Source organism: Macaca mulatta, chromosome 14, assembly GCF_049350105.2.
Source record: "Macaca mulatta isolate MMU2019108-1 chromosome 14, T2T-MMU8v2.0, whole genome shotgun sequence".
Lineage (NCBI taxonomy): Eukaryota > Metazoa > Chordata > Mammalia > Primates > Cercopithecidae > Macaca > Macaca mulatta.
Genome location: NC_133419.1, coordinates 120,431,463 through 120,439,092, shown reverse-complemented (window position 1 = coordinate 120,439,092; position 7,630 = coordinate 120,431,463). Strand labels below are relative to the sequence as shown.

General features: G+C 52.4%; 1 long non-coding RNA gene across 1 annotated transcript; it reads left to right on the top strand.

The window, feature by feature from the left end:
* The first annotated feature begins 317 nt into the window (after nt 1–317).
* LOC114672423 (uncharacterized) lies at nt 318–6,972 on the top strand. Its single transcript, XR_013404342.1, has 2 exons — nt 318–573; nt 6,459–6,972. It is a non-coding gene; the product is annotated as an uncharacterized LOC114672423 (long non-coding RNA).
* Nucleotides 6,973–7,630: the final 658 nt, after the last annotated feature.

Below are 7,630 nucleotides of genomic sequence, written 5' to 3'. Positions count from 1 at the left end.
GAAATGTAATGAATGAGTGAGGGAGTGAAAGGCTGATCATCTGCTGTGGCTCCCAGATCCACTGCCTGCTGTTCCCTGCCCTATTTTGTGCATTTCCCAGGCTCTCTTACCTTCTGGCTTCTGGATCCCTGATCCCTGAGTATTTACGCCAGCCAAGGGGAAGGACAAGTGAAAAAATCCATGGCTTCACCACACAGACATCCACAGATAGGCAGTCTGGCCCAGAGTCATAACCTGACAGTGACGTACTTTCTGTGACCTTGGATAAGGCACACCTCTCTCTGGGCTTCAACTCCTCATCTGTAAGGCAAGGGGGTTGTACTAGACCAGCAGTTCTCAAACTGGGATGTGCGTCAGAGTCACCCAGAGAGCCTGTTGAACATGAGTCACTGGGCCTACCCCCAGATTACTGACTCCGCAGAACCTAAGAATCTGCATTTTGAAGATGTCGTCAGGTGATGCTGATGCTTCTGGTCTCGGGGACTACACCAGGAACCAGTGGGCTGGCTGGCCGGATTTTAAGCTGTATTTGTCAGAGTTAGAAAGGGCTGCAGGATGCTTGCTTACTCACAGGTATGTAGAAGTGGTCATGGGGGTGAGCGTGCTGTGCCAAGCTCCCACCCACCTTAACACACGCATTTTGGCTTTAATCAGTTGTGTTTGTTTGCATGTGCAGGTAAGCGTGGTCAGAGCCGAGGTTCCACACATGAAGTGAAATGTTTGGAAACCTGTTGACTAGGCTAGAAGTCAGGTGGTCCCTTCGAGCCCTGACATTCCAGGGTCCCGTGATCACTCCACACCCCTCCTGGGCTGTTCCTACTTCCCTTTTCTTTCTCACAGCCAAGGGGGGAGCAGCAAGAGCAAGACTCAGGATTTGGGTCTTTAATCTTAGGGGAGGGGGTGTGGGGACAGATGGAGAGGTGGGTCATTGTCCTAGGTCACTGTCATCAGTAGGTACATTTCAACCCAGTGATGTGCCGTGGAGTGAAGTGGAGTGAGCACACACTGCAGCACACACAAGGAGGCTACGTCCCACTTGAGTTGAGGAAGTTCCTGGAAAACCCAGAGTAGCTAAAGCCGCATTTGCATGTGCATGTGTGTGTCTGCATGTCTGCACATATGTTGTCTGTATAAACAAATAAGTCACAGAGAGGGAGATTTTAATTGGGATGATCAGGGTGCAGCTAGACTCTAAAGTAGAAGTCTCCTAGATGCTCAGAATTTTAGAATTAAACTAAAGACCTTTAATTCCAAACTGATATATCTGATGAAGAAACTGAGGTTCCTCTGGAGCAAGAACCAAGGTTTCTGACTCCCGAGTCCAGGCTCTGGCCCCTGATCTAGATGGATGTCAAAGTCTCTCCCATGTACCAGAATGACATCAGCTGAAATCAATGGATCATGGCAAATGGACAAAAATTTTCACAGAAAAGAATCCAAGGCAAACAAACTCCTTTCCAGCCCTGCTTGTCCCCACCCACATAGCCATTCCCTGGCCAGCTGCTCCCACGGCTGCCACTTCCAGGAGGGGGCCTGCACAGCTCCGTACCCAGCTGGGAGAGCCTGCATGGAGGCTGGGAAGGGGACCCAAAAGGTTACACAGACTGAGAGGTCAGTAGCAGGCCTGCTAGAGCCCCCTCAACAGTCAGAGCTCACAGGCAGGCAGAGGGCACTGGGCAGTGGGGAGAGAAACAAAAGAAGAAATAGCACAGACCCTTTAAAGATAAGTGGGGTTCTCCAGGCCCCAGAGCTGTACATGGATTGGAGTGAAAGACCAGAAGACAAGCAGCTAAGGAGCAGAGGGAGGGACAGACTGAGGGTTGTGTGTGCCTATGTATGCCTGGGTGCCTGTGTGTGACACACAACAGAGTGATTATCAGATCGGGTACCTGTGTTTGTGCAAACCTAAGAGAGACCAACAGACAGCAGAAAATTATGGAGGCTTAGGAAGAAGACACATGCGCGCGCGCGCACACACACACACACACACACACACACACACACACACACACACACAGAATGAGAGAGAGTGAGAGACAGAGACAGGCCGGATGTGGATAGGGCTGGGAACAGAAGAGCCAAGGGGAGCACCAGGAAGTGAAGGGCTGTCAGAGTGAGCCCGGTGCAGGCCTGTTTTTGTCTGTGATGGCAGGCTATGACAGAGGATGATGGAGCATGTCTGTGCATGTGTGCAGTGTGGGTGCATGCCCCAGTAATCTGGAGAGTGAGAAGACCATGGGCACCCTGCAGTCAACAGCCCACAGGACTGGACACCCCCAGAAGCATGTTCCTACACTTCTGGGACAAGGCTTCCTCACTGTCCCTTCCTTGGGATCTTTTCTAACAGTCCCCCTACCCCCAGCCACTACCCAGGTCCTCTCCTGCCTTTGCCTCCCACACTTGCCACCCTACCCCTCTGCTAGGGAGTTTCCTTCTTCCTCCCCAGGGGTTAATGTCACCGGAATATGACAGTCCCAGCCCTGGGACAATGATCTCTGCTTTGGGGAGAATGGATGGCATCCCAGTTGGTACAGCTCCAACCCTAGCCCCCCACCCCCACCTCACCTGTTTCTGTCCCCAAGCAGTGGATCCAGTACAGACCTCGGGTCCTACAATCCTGACATCAGGGTTCATCTCTGCCTCTTATACCACACGACCTTGAGCAACTTGCTTAGGCCTTCTCAAGCCCCCATTTTTTTCTGTTAATGAAGAAGAAGAATAGGGTTCTTGTGAGGATCAAATGAGCTAATGAGTTAACAAATGTGAAGCCCCTGGCATTGTGCCAACCACAAAGTAGGTACTTCCCTTTCTGGTCTCTTTAAGTCATGCTCCAAGAGGGTAAGTTTCTGTTAAAAATTCCCAGGGGCTTCCCAGGTAGCAGCATTTCTTGAAATCCTGAAGGTCCAGGAACCAAGCAGAGAGGGAAGCAGGCACTGCTGGGGACCGACATGACAGGAACCAGGGACCAGATGAGTAGACTCACCTCCTCAGTCTTCTCCTGCAGTGACAAAGAAGCCCCTGCCCTATCAGCAGCACCTCCAGGGACACAGGAGGCAGAGGTCAGGAAGGGAATTCAGGGGATGGTGTGCCCATGCCCCGTCTCCTTGCACTTCCTTAATTCCGAAAAGAGAGAGCCAACAACCAGCCCCAGATTAGACATATCTGAGTGCACAATCACCCCATACTGCTCAGCACCTGACTGGGAGGAGACGGGAATGGGAAGGAGACTTTCTCCAAAGGGCTCCTCATGGGCTTCCTTTCCCTGTTTAGACAATCAGGAGCCAGGGGTGTCCTGCTCATCAGCACCATGTGGTCTAATGCAGAGGAGCTACACCATTCGCTCCCTCCCCAAAACTCATTTGTCGAAAGCAGCATACATGATAAATATATAATGTGGGCCAGGTGCGGTGGCTCACGCCTGTAATCCCAGCACTTTGGGAGGCTGAGGAGGGTAGATCACTTGAGGTCAGGAGTTCAAGACCAGCCTGGCAAACATGGTGAAACCCTGGCTCTACTAAAAATACAAAAATTAGCCAGGTGTGGTGGTACGCACCTGTAATCCCAGCTACTCAGGAGGCTGAGGCAGAAAGATCACTTAAACTCGGGAGGTGAAAATTGCAGTAAGCCGAGATTACCCACTGCACTCCAGCCTGGGTGACAGAGCGAGACTCCATCTCAAAATAAATAAAGTGTTTTATTCGTTCCTTCATTCCTCCAAGGAGGCAGTAGAGCACAACGGCTAAAAGCATGGACTCTGGAGCCAAACTGCCTGGCTTAAATCCCAGCTCCACCAACTGATGGCTGTATTACCTTGGGCAATTTACTTAACCTCTGTGTAGCTCAGTTTCCTCATCTGTAAAATAGCGACAATATCAATAGCTACCTCATAGGGGTATTGTGAGGTTTATATGTGTATGTCAAGTGCTCAGAACAATGGCTGACATGTAACAAAAACTAAGCAAGTGCTAGCTGCTATTGTCATATACTCGGTCATCAAGAAAGTATTGAGCACGTATGTCAGGGTCAATTCCAGGCTCCAGATCCCATAAGGAACCATCCAGATGCAGCCTCTGCTCTCATGGAGCTTACATTTTCGTGGGAGAGACAAACGTTCACTAATCGTGTAAAAATAACAAACTGTGACGAGAGCTACAAAGACCAGGATGCAGAGCCCTGAGGACCTGTAGGGCACTAACTGAGATTTGCAGGTCAGGGAGGAGCTCTTGGGGGTGACGCATGTCCCTGCCAGGTCTGACTATCCTGAGGGTGCCATCAGCATCAGCAGGCACCCAGTGGGGACAAAGCCCAGCCTGTGCCCTTCACAGGCCTGGCCACAGCATGTGTCTGCTCACACCCTCAGTGTGAGAAGCCCAGGCAACACCAACACTCCTACATGCTATCTGCCACCTGCCACTGCCCCACCTCTGGGTCCCAAGGTGGCCTGGGAACAGAACCAGGATTCCTGCTCCAAGTCCTCACGTTATCCAATCAAGAGCAGGCACTGTCCCTGTGGGATTTCCTGGCACAATCTGGCCACCCTGAAGATCCCAGCTCCCCCTCAGGAGTCCCACTACCTCCTGTAGAGACTGTGCTCAATCTGACCCCCAGCCAGGAAGATGAAGCAATGGATTGTCCAAGGTGCCTTACAGTTCGTTCAGCAAATGTTTCCAGGTGTCTCATTCTATCACCACAACTTCATGCAGTGTTGTGATTATTACTACACCTATTTTACAGGTGAAAAAACAGACTCAGAAAGGATAAGTCACTTTCCCAAGGCCACAGAGCTTTTAAGTGGAACAGCTAGGACTCCAACCCACGTCTGCTTGATTGTGGTCTTTGAAATAACATGAGTGACTATAATAATAGCTAATCCTTCTACAGCACTTTCTACGTGACAGATATCAGTCTATAAACTTTATATATTTAAATCATTTCATCCTCATAATAACCCTATGAGGTAGGTGCTATTGTTATTCTCATTTTACAGTTGAGGAAACTGAGGCACGGAGAGGCTAAGCCACCTACCCAAGGCCAGTTAGATGAGACGTGAGGCAGAGTCACCATGAGGAGAGTCAGAGAATGGTGGCACTGGGAACGGCCTTAGCAGCCCTCAGTCAGAGGCCCAAGGGGAGGACAGGACGGACTCGAGCCTGTGGTGGAGCAACCCTGCACCCCCGGTGGCGCCTGCTGCTCCACGCGCTGCCTCACTGACCATCCATCTCCAAGGATACAGGGGTCTAGGTTGCCCTTGGAGTCTGCCAACCCCTCCCCCTTCAGTTTGCCCACACTAGTGAGGGCACGGGCACAGCCTTGTCCCACTCCGTCTCCCTTCACCCAGCCCTGTTGCCCCCATCAGGAGACAGCCCTCTGCAGCAGACTCAGGTCTGGCTGAGAGTCCAAGGCTGCCCCACCTACAGTGGCGGAAGAGGAGAAGGAGAAGGGTTGGCTCATGGCCAGCTCAGAGGCCTCAGGAAGGGTGGTGGAGAGCAGCAGAGAAGCCCCTCCACTCCACTCGGGTCTCTCTCTCCAGGGGACCTTGATCCGGCACAGTGGGCCTATCCTAAAATACCGGGCCCCAGAGCGGGGCAAAGGGCACCCTTGCAATATCATAGCTTCCACCCAGAGAAGGGTGCAGACCACGACTCTCCCTTGTCCCAGATACCACTCCCCCTCCCCCACCCCAACTCCAGAGACACCTCTGCCCTTCTCAGAGCCAGTCCCTCTCCCAGGCCCTTCTCTGTCCTTCTCACCACAGCTCAGGAAAGGGCGTGGGGTGAAGGACACGGGCAAGGGGTAAGGATTCAAGGCAGCAAAGTACTTGGGAAACTAGAGAATTCCTCTGGCTTTTGTCTTTTAACCAATGGCACCATCCTGGCACCGCCACCTGAAACCCATGGGGGTCTCCGCCGCTTTGGCCTGCATGCTTTCTATGAGCTTAGCCACCTCTTCCCTAGCAGGGAGGGGGAATAAGAAGAAGGTTTGTTCAAGAGCTGCCCCTGGCCGGGAAGTGGAAAGACCCCTCCAGCTGGGCTAGGCAAGGTAGAGCGGAGGGAGAGAACACGGGAGTGGAGGCAGCACCTGCCACAACCCATCAAGGTGACCCTGGCTGTTTCTCTCCCTCCTGCAGGTCCCCAGACACAGCTCTCCAGAGGTCTAGTGTAGAGGACAGAGCGAGTGCACAGACAGAAAGGAACCCTCAGGGCGAGGCTGGGAAAAGGCCCCAGGATGGGAAGGCAGGGCAGACGGCTGGTTGTGGAGGGGCTGTAGGTCCCACCTTCAAGCTGCACTGAAGCACCTTGAGGGGGCCTTGTGCTGAGCTGGCTTGTTTCTGTCTCCCAGCTGGACCACAAAATGGGAGGAAACATCCCATAAAGTTGCCAAGCTGCCTCTGTGGCCGGAAGTGCTGCCAGGGGCTGCTGCTTCCCTCTCTAATTGCTCTTAATTTCTATGATTTGCAGGTCTCAGGCTCACGGAGGGCTCATTCCCCATTGTGATGGATGGGCAGGCACAGTCAGCCTGGTGAGTCAGCCCCTGCAGGCTCCGATGTGGCCCAGCCAGGTCCTGCAAGGTATAGGGCACCCACCTTTCTCCTCCTCTACCTGGGCCCAATCCAGAACCCTGGGCCACAAGCCCCCACTGGAGCTCCATCCTTTCCCGTTTCACCTTTACAGGAGGGTCCCGTGGCCCTTCACACAATAGGATGAGGAGAGATGATGCACTTGGGACCCGGGCTCAGGTTGGAGCTCTGTCATGTACCTCTGGGAGCCCCTCCTAGGGCCCGGCACATAGTAGGTGCTCAATAAATACAATGATCCTCCACTGCACTGCTGACCTACAGGGGACTCGGCCTTATACCACGTGAAACTTGGATATCTCCTTGTGACAGTGACTGAGGTACAACTGTGGAGTCAGGCTGCCCCTATTTGAATCCTGAATACGTGACTGTCAAAGTAAACTTGGGCAAGTTACTTAGCTTCTCTGTGCCTCGGTGTGTTTATCTTTAAAATGGGGGTAATAACACTACCCACCTTACATCCATCTTTGTGTGAAAAAGTTCAAGTATGTTGTGATAGGCAAAATAATGGACCTCAAAGCTGTCAGCACCCTAATCCCCAGGACCTGTGAATACGTTGCCCTGAGTGGCTAAGGGACTTTGTGGATGTGCTTAGAGAATGGCCCTTGATATGCAGAGAGGATCCTGGATGCTCTAGGTATCCCCGACCTAATCACATGAGTCCTTAAAGCAAAGACCCCATCTGGCTGGGTTAGAGAGACAGGCGATAACAGAAGCAGCATCTGAGAAAGAGATGCACCATTTGCTGGCTTTGAAAATGGAGTGGGGAGGGGAGCCACAAACCAAGGAAGATGGTGGCCTCCAGAAACCAGAAAAGGCAAGGAAGTGAAATCACCCCTGGAGCCTCCTGAAAGGAACACAGCCCTTCCAACATCTGGATTTTTGTTTGTTTGTTTGTTTTTGTTTTTGAGATGGAGTTTCACTCTTGTAGCCCAGGCTGGAGTGCAATGGCACGATCTTGGCTCACTGCAACCTCCGCCTCCTGCATTCAAGCGATTCTCCTGCCTCAGTCTCCCAAGTAGCTGGAATTACAGGTGCCCGCCACCACGCCCGGCT